We start from the raw sequence: 12,331 nt of genomic DNA, 5'->3' as shown, positions 1-12,331 counted from the left end.
CATCTCAACCACAGTAAGTTCTGCTTGCTTTACTTTCACTAGGCACACATTCCCCAAGGCTAAAGAATTAGTAGTGTGAAGGGCTGTTCTCTGCACTGCCCACAGTGTGTCCGCACCACCTCCCTCCAACAACCCTTATGTAGTTGAGACTCGAAGAGAGGCATAGATGAGCTAAAGTTATTGATGCTGGTGGACAGAAAAGACTTCTCATCGCTGCAGAAGTTTCTGTGTTCCTTGTCTTACAGTGTAGAAATAGAAAGAATTTTGTCAAGAGACCGAGGTTCAAATTTTGGCCCTTCCATGTGATCTTGGGCAAGCTTCTTAAGCTTTCTGATCCTACATTTCCTCATGCGTGTCAGGGGGACTTGCCATCTTCAAAGAGGTACAGGAAGGAGAGCCCAGTGCTAAGCATAGGAAAGAGCCGGCAGTGGTAGCTCGTGGGACTGTCCCTATTTCAACCACAACTTGGTGAGACAGGGTAGGAATCCCACTCTTACCTTAGAAATGAAGAAATTGGGGCTGGAAAGTAAAGAAGGGCTGGCCCATGTGAGAGGCGGCACCTGCTAGGGCTTTCCAGATCCTGACCCAGGGCCCTTTGCACACACAGTCTGCCTGCAATTTTCCCTGCCCCAAAGTGAAGAGAGGCTCTAAGCCTGACATCCCAGGTCACAGCAGGCCAAGAAGAGATGGAGATCCATCAGTCACAGCAAGCCAAGAGAGACAGAATCCATCAGCTTGGCACAAGCAGGACATCCAGAACCTAGAGAAAGAGGCCCTGATGGGGTGGGGAAAGCCATCCTGGTCTCTGGAAGGACAATCCTGGGAGGTCAAGACTGGGTATCAGGACATGGAAAGCCAAACTAGTGACCAGTGAGGCCTGACTCAATGAGACACAGTGACACAAAGGGCAGAGAAAGGGACATATGAACACACTCAGAGACGGGCAGATAGGAGGATACACTAAATCAGGACTGAGTCTATCTAACCTGCATTTGGGGTGTGGTGGGTGAGTGTTCTCCTGCTCATGGTAGTCAGTCAAAAGATTCCTTGAAGGACTTTCTTCTCCCCTTAGAGATAAGAGTTATGCAATTTGGGAGTCTTTTAGATAGATCCACTGAGGGGTACCCCAATTGCCTCACCCTGCGTCCCTGTTCAGTGTAGAAGAAGCCAGAGCGGTCTGCATCCCTATTCCCTATTGGCAATTTGGGTAACCCCTTCAGAGGATGGCGTGATAAGAATAAGAGGTAGGAATTAGCTAGGCAGTTAGTGTAAAAAGACCTCAAAGAAATGTAGCCACTTTCTTGGCTAAAAGTCAAAATGTCCTTGGGCTTGTTAGCAATATAATTCTGTTCCAAAGGCCAAAAATGTCAAAATATTTGGGAGCTTGTATCTAATCCTTAAAAGATTTTAGGGTTACCTCTTCAGAGGAGGGAAATGTTGGGGGGGGAGGGAGTGGTCATGGATTTGATCAAAACACCTTATATACATGCATGAAATTATCAATAAAGTTTTTGTAAAATTAAAAAAAAAAGATTCCTTGAAGTTATCTTTTGATAAAAACAAAAAACAAAAAACAAAAAACAAACCAAACAAACGAAAAAAAACAAAAAAACTGTCTTTTCTTTCTCTTCTTAGCAGCTGAGAAAGTAGATGTGGCCTAGTGCCCTGGGTGCTCATACAACATTCACATTGTCCTGTTGGAAAGAGCAGGATTACTTTATGCTGTATCTTCCAGAGAATACAGTCATCCAGCCGCAGTATCCCTCCAGCACTGAGCATCCCTTCCAAAGTGCTCTGCCATGCTCTTTTTGCATGCCCCTCCTGTGAAAGCCCCACACCCATATGTACAGCTGTTAAGTTTGGAAACACTACATTTGTCAGGAATTTATCATTCACCAGTGACAAAAGAAAGCAAAACTGAAATTTGGTGTTAGTAAAATTAAAGGGGGGGGGGGCTGGAGAGATGGCTCAGTGGTTAAGAACACTGAATATTCTTGCAGAAGACCCGGGTTTGAATCCCAGCACCCACATGACAGCTAACAACTGTCTGTAACTCCAGTTCCAGGGGATCTGACAGCCTCTTCTGTCCTCCGCAGGCTTTGCACGACACAGGTACACTTACCTACATGCAGGCAATACACACATACACATAAAAAATCAAAATAATAAAAAATTTTTAAAAAACTAATTGGCTTGTTTGGTTGGTTGTTTTTATTGAGACAAGGTCTCCTTGTAGCCCCAGCTGGCCTGGAATTCATTATGGAGACCAGACTGGCCTCGATCTCACAGAGATCACTCTGCTTCTGCCTCCCAAGTGCTGAAAGGTGTACGCTACCACACTCAGCTAAAAACAATTGTTAATTAAATAAGAAAGGAAAACACTGTAATGAGCCTTCCATGTGCACCCAGAGTACACACCAGTAAGCACCTCAGCTCTGGCAGCTGGATGGCTGCTAAGTGTAAGGTCTACCTTCCTGAGATGGCATTTTGGCTGCAAGCCCTTTCACTGCCACCATTGGCAGTGAGTGGGCACTGCCTGAGTGAAAATCCTGCTGACACTGGAGGTGACAACCTTGAAAGGCCACACTAGCTCCAAGGTACTGGGCTCACTAAGGCTGGGTCCTACCTCAGCATCTTTCCATAATTCCTCAGGTATTGGCCCCTAGGATGCTCCTTAATAAATATCCTGTACCCTAGATCTGTCTCCCATCACATCAAAATGAAACAGTGCATATGATGATGCTTTGACACTGTGTCCGTATATACAGCTATTCTTAGACGTTTGTTCTCGTCTTTGATTTCTTTGGTTATACTTTTAATCATTCTTTTGAGGTTTCTTTTTTTTTTTTTTAAATCTGGGATTTCATTTAATTCACTCAGTGGAGGCCATCACTGTGGGGTTAGTAATTTTTGGAGGAGTTACATTGCCTTGTCTTTTCATGTCTCTCATATTACTGCGTTGATATTTTACATCTGCGGTTATTTCACTGCTTGAATTTTTAAAAATCAACTGTATTTTTTCAGTTTAAGTTTTTGAAATGTTCAAATGGGCTAAGTTGTAGAAGAGTGGAGATGCGTAGCTCGGAAGTTATATCCTTAGTCCAGGAGCTCAGGTACCTGTTTCAGCCTGTTAATCCCTGTGCTGGTATGAATGAGAATGTCCCCCATAGGCTCTAAGTATTTGGACATTTTGTCCCAGTTGGGGGGCACTGTTTGGGGAGGTTTTAGGAGGTGCAGCCTGGCTGGAGGAAGCATGTCACTGGGGGTGGGCTTTGAGAGTTCTTAAGTCTTGCCAGATTTCCTGTCTCTCTCTGCTTCCTGTGCCTGCTCAAAGATGTGATTGCTAAGCTTCCTGCTCTGGCCACCTCCTCCGCCATGCCTCCCTCACCATTATGGACTCTAACCCTATGAACTGTAAGCCAAATAAACTCTTCCTTCTATAAATTGCCTTGGTCACGGTGTTTAATCACAGCAACAGAAAAGGAACTAATACACTCTCAGAGTGGAATACTAACTACAGGAGCAGCCACAGCTGCCGAATATGCCCACTGTGCTAAGCTCGTACTAGCCAGTTAACAAAAGGGGCACCTCTAATTTCAATAACTGTTGGAGAATAAATGAATAAGGACTGTATGGGGCATACTAGGATTTTAGTTACTAAGATTAGGGATGGAAGGGAAGAGGGTGGGCCTAAGGAGAGGGACTAGTAATGCATCAACTTGAAAAAAAGAGTGGGATGGGAAAAGTAGCCGAGAGGGGAAAGGTGGGATGCTGGCAGGGTCCACAGATTTTAGAGATCGTTAAAGCTTTGAAGGTTATAGTCACGCGGTATGAAGGAGAGGGGGTAAAGCAGAGAGAGAAAAGAGGCAGGAATGAGAGAGAAAGTATATGGGCTGTGCATGGGAAGACTAAGGGAACATGCCCGAGCAAAGACTGGGTGGAGCGACAGAGAGAGCACCCTAAAACCTAACCCAGCACCCCACAATCAAAAGTAGAACCAGCATGACAGATATATGCAAGAGTGGAGAGTGAAAATCGGGAATGAAAGATTTAAAAATACGAAAAATGACAAAATTAACCATGATACATAAACAATAAAAAGGCAAAATGTAAATTAGAGTATAATCTATTAAAAAGATATCCCAGGGGCTAGAGAGATGCTCAGTGGTGAAGAGCACTGGTTGCTCTTGAAGACCCAGTTCCAATCCCAGCACTCACATGGTGGCTAACAATTGTCCTTAACTCCACTTCCAGGGGATCTGATGCCCTTTTCTGTCCCCTGTGGGCATTACACAACAGGGGTGTACTTACATACATGCAGGCAATACATTCATACATATAAAAATAATAAATAAAACAAAATAGATATCCCAGGGACTGGAGAGGTGACTCAGCAATTAAGAGCAGGTTTGGTTTCCTGCACCCACATGGCAACTAACAACCATCCCTAACTCCAGTTCCAGGGGAATCTGACACACTCTTCTGGCCTCCTCGAGCCCTGCAGGACACAGGTGCACTTAAAATCAGGCAGAACACTCATACAGATAAAATAAAAAATAACCAAAAATATTTTTTCAAAAGATGCTCCATCAGTCAGTATTTCTTTCTCCATGGGATGATATTTCAGTTCTTCCCTCTCTGATGTTTCATGTAGCAAAGTACACTGGTGGCGGAGGGGCAATTTGCAATTCCAATTCAAACCTATAGAACCAGATTTGGGGTATATATTGTCCCAGTGGAGTTCAGACTTGTGAGTTTTGACACACCGGCATGTGTCCAGTGTAATTGTCAGGTGCCTCCTGGTGCTGTCTTGGCTTGGCTCTCTTGGTGGTGAGGAGGCAAGTGGGAGCCTTTGGCTTCACAGCAGTCTCAGTGTTCATGTAGGGGTACAGGTTGTAAGCCATTGCCTGGTGGTTGCTATGGGCTGGTCCCTGCACTGGGCTTCAGCTTCTTTTGTACCTGCAGGGCCTGTGTGTAAGGGAGAAGCTTTTCCCAGAGGCCTCACTGAGCTCAGCAGAGTGGTGTCATTGGGCCAGGCCTAGATTTGCTCTGCTTCACAGCAGCCGGAGAAGGGGAGATCTCACCTGGTTTAAGCTCCTTTAAAGATCTTGTCTCTTACAGGAAGAGATTATAGTGTATTATCTTGTGTGTGTTTTTGTCTGTGTATATGCTCATGCTTGTGGAGGTTAGAGTCATCGTTAGGTGTTTGGGGTTTGTTTGCTTGGTTGGTTTGTTTTGTTTCGTTTTGAGACAGGTTCTTCCTATAGTCCCAGCTGGTCTAGAACTCAATATGTAGACCAGGCTGGCCTCAATCTCACAAAAATCAGCCTGCCTCTGCCTCCTGAGTGCTGAGGTTAAAGCATCTCTCTTTACTTTTTTGAGACAAGGTCTTGTCACTGAACCTGGAGTTCACCAATTCACTGACTGGCCATTTGGCTCTAGGAATCTGCTGAATCTGTCCCACCACACTGGCATTACAGGCTATGCTGCTGCACCTGGCTTTTACATGGGTCCTGGGAATCAGAACTCAGGTCCTCAGAGCACTTTACCAACTGTCATCTCCCTATTTCTTATTGTGTATTATCTTGATTGTTTTCTTTCGTGGGGTTTCATTGGCAATGTTTCTAATCAGCCATCTTACCCAGAAGTCCACTGCTTATGTTCTTTACCATTGTGTATGTATACACACACACTCACATACACCAAAGACTTCATGAGACAACAGTCACTTTTAGTGTATATAGAGTTAAGTAAAAACACAAATAGAAAATAGTTAAGTAGCAAACATGAATTTATTAATACTCAGATGCAGCATAGAAGAATATCCCAAAATGTATAATATAAAACTTGATTTCACAGCTCTCGATAGCTTGCAATGCAGCTTTAAAAACATACACTTGTGGTTCAGGATACAGCTCAGGGTATAGCTCAGTGGCAAAGCACTTTCTCCTCACATCTTAAGCCCTAGGTTCCATCCCTGGCCCAAAACCAACAGAAAGCTTGGATTTGACAGAAGAGAAAAATGAGCAAGCAGTGATTGCAGGAGAGTGGTAAGAACACCTACATTCAGGAATCCCAGAGACAGGCCCAGGACCTGGAGGAGCCCTGTAGAGAAAGTAGCATTCAACCTGCTGTTGGAGGGTGACTGGGAGCCACTGCACTCAGGGGAAGCCAGGCAGGCGGGTGCTACTGGTAAAAGGTTGGGCCTACAGAGTCAACAGACACCTGGCTTCTTGCCACTGTAGCAGGAGAAAAGGACTGATTTTCCTACCTAAATATCCTGGTGAAAAGAGACCTCTGAATGGAATGCTTACAAAATAAAATATCCCTACCCAAAATGTGTGTCTATACAAATAACAACAACAAAATGTGTCGTAGAATCCTAAAATACAAAGAAGACAGTTGTAACCAGGATATGCGGGTGGGATAAAGTTCAGAGTGATTCTCTCACATTTCCTCAGGGACAAGTAAATTAGGCACTGTTTATCTAATTGCTCAACTGTTTAACTTGAAAACGTGATAACACTTGGAAAGCTGCAGACAGGTGTGGTTCCTGACTCCAGAAGGCTCCCTTTGCCAATGTGCCTGTCCTTCAGGCCCTCCTCCCCACCAGGCCCCCCTCTGTGCCCTCAGCATTACTTGCACCTGCTCATCAGCCATGGCTCTAAGCCTTGGGTCGCAGCTCCCAAAGGAAGAAGACAGGTTAGGACTATGAAAACTACATCAGCCACAGCTCAGCCATCTTCTTGCTGACTCAGCCTCCCACTCCATTCGGTGCTCCAATAATGAGCCTCTGATTTGACCTGTTGTCCCTCTACCTCACGCCAGGATCTGGCTCCTGTACCTCACCTCAGTCACTGGTGTGGCATTTTGCAAAGTCTTCCCTTTCTGTACTTAGCAGGGGACTCTGCCTAGCACTTCCTTTCTACATAATCCTTCACAATCCTTCCATACACCTGCAGCCAGCTGTTGTGTTGAAGGCGCTAGATCTAGGTGGTCTGCGAGGAGCACTTTGCAGTCTTTTGTTGTTGTCATTAAGGAAGTCCAAGGAGACCCAAAGAAGCAAAGAATAGTGCATTAGTTTTTTGTGTGTTTTTTTCTCATTAAACTTTGTTTTAAAGGGTCTCAAAACTCTATGAGAAATTTTTGGCCATTCCATTAAAAAGTGCTGATTGTTTTAAAGTACTGATTTATCTAACTAAAACTCTCTCTCTCTCTCTCAAAACTCTCTCTCTCTCTCTCTCTCTCTCTCTCTCTCTCTCACACACACACACACACACACACACACACACATAAGTAGACAAGGTCCACAAAACATTCTCAGTTTACCTAAAGGTGTTAGGATGCATTATTAACACTAACCAGTTGTTTACTATTAAACTTAAATGGCCAGTCAAGACAGACAGCTCTTCCACCTTGATTAAGACCGAGTAGCAGGTGCTAGGGCTTTCTGGGCAGACGAGGTGACCTTGCCAGCCTTCTTTGTCCAGGGTTTTGATGACACCCACAGCAACCATCTGTTTCATATCACAAACAGCAAATGGTCTAATCAGAGAAGCTCTAAACAAGCATGGACTTGCTTAGAACCACATCAATGGAGGCAGAATTGCTAGATTTCAAGGATTTAGGGCTATCTTCCAGCTTCTTTATTTGTGTATATTTATGTGTGTTTGCATATGACTTGAGTGTGTACGTGCAGGCACACAGATGCCATGGTATATGTATGGAGGTCAGAGGACATCTTTCCAGAGTTCTGTCCTTCCACCATGGGTCCCAGGGATTGAATTCATGTCCTCAGGGTTGCACAGCAAGTGCTTTTACCCACTGAGCCATCTCATCAGCCCCATCTTCCCAATCTTTTCTTTCAGTTTAGCAAACTAGCAAGCAATGGGAGCTGTGTGGCAATCCAGTATAGGGGCATTGCCATCAGTCACCTGGCCTGGTTGGTTCAGAGTAATCATCCAAGTGGTGGAGCTAGCTGCTTCCACTGATGTTTCACTTTGGCTGTCACCGTTAATGATGCCATGGTAAATATCTTTGACAGACATATTCTCGGCATTGAAGTCCATGTTGTCCCCAGGAAGAGCTTCAAAGTCTCATGATGCATCTCAACAGACTTCACTTCACTTCAGTTGTTGTCTAGACAAAGGTGACCACCACATCAGGTTTGAGGACACTGGGTCCACAGAGGGACAGCACCAATGCCACTAATTTTAGAGATGTCCCAGATGGGCAGGTACAAAGGCTTGTCAGTTGAATGAGCTGGTGGTAGGAAACAATCCAAAACTTTAAGCCTCACTGCCACCTTCACAGGTGACTTTCCACCCCTTAAAGCAAACCATATTAGGATGTAGCTCCAGTACCTTGTCCACATTCCGATCAGAAATTGGCTCGATGCCACTGTATCAAGGTTGTGGCCAACTTAATGACCAGAGGTGCTGACTTCATTTCCCCAGATTTCCTCTGACTGTAGAGTGGCTCCACTCTGTAGTGGAATCCATTTTGTTGACACCAACCATTAGCTGTTTCACACCCAGCATGTAAACTGCAAAGGCATGTTCACAGACCTGCCCATTCTTGGAGATGCCAGCTTCACCAACACCAGCAGGAATCATCAGGACAGCAGTCAGCCTGAGATGAGACTGTAATCATGTTGATAGAGTCTCTGTGCCCTGGGGCATCCATGATAGTCTCGTGATACTTGCTGATCTCAAATCTCCACAGGAAGATGCCAGCAGTGATACCACCCATACTCAACTTGTAGCTTGTCCAAGACCCAAGCATACTTGAAGGAGCCCTTTCCCATTTTGGCAGCCTCCTCAAGTTATTCTCCTACTCTACATAGTGAGTTCCAGGCCAGCTGGGGCCAGGGAAACCCTGACTCAAAAAGACCGAAAAAAAAAAAAAACAAACAAAAACAAAATTACATTTATTTATTGGGGGTGGTGGTGTATGTGCTACTGTGAGTATGTGGTAGTCAGAGACCAACTTACAAGAGCCAGCTCTCTCTTTTTATCATGTGGGTCCCGGGATTTAACTCAGGTCTTCAGGCTTGGCAGCCTTTACCTGCTGAGCCATCTTGCAGTCCACAGAGTTATCAATAGATCTTTTGTTGATCCCTCCACATTTGCAGATCAGATGGCCAACAGTGTGTATTTCCTCGAATCTACATGTTCAGTGACTTGTATATGTGAATCTTTTCCATTTTGGCTTCAGTTAGGAGTGGTTTTCCCCACACGTGTTCTGATGGCAAACCTGCTGTGGAAAAGCAGCATATTAGTTTTAAAGGAAAAAAGAGATCTAAGGTCAACATGAGAAAAGGAGAGAGAGAGAGAGAGAGAGAGAGAGAGAGAGAGAGAGAGAGAGAGAGAGAGAGAGAGAGAGAGAGAGACCCAGAAATGAGGTCTAGGTAGCCAAGAGGCAGCAGAAAGAAAAAAGATTTAAAATTATGGGGGTCAGCCAGATGGCTCAGTGGGTAAGAGCACTTGTGGCCAAGACTGCGTTCAATCCCTGGAACCACATAGTGGAAGAAGAGAACCAACTACTGTGGGTTGTCCTCTAATCTCTACATATGCATCATGGCAAGCTTCTACCCACACATGTAGTCACACAGACAACATTTAAATAAACAAATAGATTTTGAGGCTGGGTAAGCAGATCTCTGTGAGTTTGAGGTCAGCCTACATAATGAGTTCCAGACCAGCCAGGGCTACATAGTAAGACCCTACTCAAAACAAACAAACAAACAAAAAACACTTGATAGTAATAATAATAATAAATTAACTAAAATCCTCTGTGTAATGGTGAAACTATTGTGAAACTGCCTTTATTTGCTGAAGGCTTCTCTTCTCCAGTAGATTATAAGGCTGTGAGAAGAGGGAGTCTCTCTAATTTGGATTTCCACCCAAGTGTGTCTGACAGCTCTAGATCTATTAGCTGGTAAACTGATACATTGCAAGTCTGTCCCTCAGAAAGTAGATTCTGGGATGGGGTTTAGTATTTATTAAAGTACCCTAGGAGTCAACGCTTAAGAAAGTGAGGGGTCAGAAGACTCAGTGCAGGTCAAATGAAGCCTTCAGCTGAGCCCAGAGGAGCCCTGGAACAAGCACGGCCTTCAACAGTTGTCAAGAGTTTTTTATCCTGTCAGTGATCATTCATCATGTGAGTTAGTTCAGAAAGTGTGACCTTGGCCAAGGTGACTTCAAAACAAAGCAGTCCCTGGACAGTCAAAGGTCCTCTGTGACAATGACTCCATAGGCCGTGGCCACTGTAGTGGCCATGGAAACCTTTAAAATAATTCTCACCTCCTGGATATGACAAATGCCTATTGTGTCCCTCCATTGCACAGGAAGAGCATGTTCATCATGTCAGAACTGGAAATTTCCAGGATTGCAGAACCCATGAAGAGAGGGAGATGAGCAATGAAGGAAAGGAATTAAGGGGCCACCAATGCAAAACCCATACCCACAGCATGATTTGAAAAAAAGGAATAAACAGATAATTAGGTTCAGAGAAGAACTAACTATATGATTTCATCTCCCCAATTAGCAGCAGCTAATTTCATTTTACTCGAGGAAACTGAGTCTCATAAAGTTGATATAACTTGCTTGGGTCAGGATACGTAGCACCAGATTTGCATCCAGCTCTTTGTGAATAAAAGGTTGTTACTTAACCTTTTGCCTGGAGACCTTGGCTCTGCCCTTGCTGGTAAACCACAGCTTGGAAATAGGAGTCTTCAGCTGCTGATGGGCCTCGTAGTGGCCAGAGGAGCATCACTAGAGGCAGCCAGGTATTCAGCACGCTCAGTCTAGGCACCATGGAGCTCTGTGTCTTCTGGCCCTGTGGATGAACCCTAACCTGCTAACCTGGCTTGGCACGACTTCTGGTTGTTTTATTTATGGGATGAGTCATTTTAGGCCTTCTAGCCCTGGGCTGTACTGACTGTAAGCAACCTGGCCATTACCATAGGTACTAGGTCAAAAGGGCCCAAACCCTTTCTCTGATACCTGCCTATTTTTGGACAAATGATCTCATCAAATGTCACATAGGAAGGTGTTCTTGATCCTATAAAAAAAAACCTACAACCCTCCCACAGTGATTTGTTTAGTTGGTAAATTCCTCTGGACAAGATCAAAGTCCAAGTCAACTTTGATTCCCAATTCTCAGTTCCCAGTGCACCAGTTAGCCTGTGTACAGTGTATGAAAAAGTAAAACCCATCAGTGGACCAGCAACAATCAAAGAAAGAGTCATTCAAAATTCAAACGGCACCACAGAAATTACTACTGTGTTCTAGGAGTCAGAAAGACACCTAAAGTTAGGGCATCCCTTATCCATTTAACAACATATATAACAACATATTGACTCATACTGAATGCCAGGCATTGTGCTAAGCATAGGACAGAAAGCACCAAGCGAATTTGTGCTTCCAAATTAGTCAAGGAAACCAATAATAAACAAATTGTTGACCAAGTGACAGACCTCATAATAAGCAGCACAAAGAAAGAGCCGGGTAATGGGCCAGTACACAAGTCTTTGTGCAGACTTGCTCAGGGCTCAGGGGCTACAAGCTAGGCTCACAGCTGCCTGTGAGTCAGCCATAGCAAAAGGAGGCCACCACTGTGACCAGGAAGGAGCTCTGTGCATCTGTGAACCAAACGAACTGGAGAAGGCCTGTGTGGCAAGAGGACAGAGAGGACAGAGAGACCGGGCAGGCTGACATGAGGAGATAGGAGACGCGGAAAGGAAGGTGTGTCCCTGTCCTGCAGGGCACAGTGAGCTGTGACAAAGGAGTTGAATGTTTTAATTAAAGGGATAAGGAAACATTGGTAGCGCCTAACAAAAGAAAGACGTCATCAGATTTGTGTATCTAAACAAATAAACTTCTCTGGCTGCTCTGTGAATACAAAGAGAAGAGAAAGAAAAAGTATGGGGCCCTAGGACGTGTACAAACTCAATTGCACACATTAAACACCTGTAGTATATACCAGTAAAAATGTACAAGAAAGAGGAAGGAAAGAAAGGTGGGGATGGGAGGAGAGGAAGGAAAGGAGACAAGGAGTAGGAGAAGAGAGAGTGGAAGTGGACTTGGCAAAAGATGTGGTGGTGGGTTAAGGTGTTGAGGCAGAGCAGGAATCTGTGGGCCAGCAGCATGACTGTCTCAGGGCTGGATAAAGTCCACCCTTTAGTTTATGTGCTCAACCCTGGAGGTCCAGAGTCCTGGACCACTTCAGTCTGATAAGATGCAAGAAAAGTGGACTTAGGGTATTGAGAAAAATCTTTCTAGAAAGACTATGTATCTGGAGAGCTAAAGTAAGGCAGTGTCTTAACAGA

General features: G+C 44.6%; 1 pseudogene; it reads right to left on the bottom strand.

Annotated features, from left to right (window-relative positions):
* Positions 1-7,420: 7,420 nt before the first annotated feature.
* LOC115072315 overlaps positions 7,421-12,331 on the bottom strand; it is a 44,827-nt pseudogene continuing 39,916 nt past the window's right edge.

Source organism: Nannospalax galili, unplaced genomic scaffold (assembly GCF_000622305.1).
Source record: "Nannospalax galili isolate Female #2095 unplaced genomic scaffold, S.galili_v1.0 scaffold441, whole genome shotgun sequence".
Lineage (NCBI taxonomy): Eukaryota > Metazoa > Chordata > Mammalia > Rodentia > Spalacidae > Nannospalax > Nannospalax galili.
The sequence above is the reverse complement of the archived record's forward strand: the minus strand, read 5'-3'. Positions and strand labels throughout refer to the sequence as shown.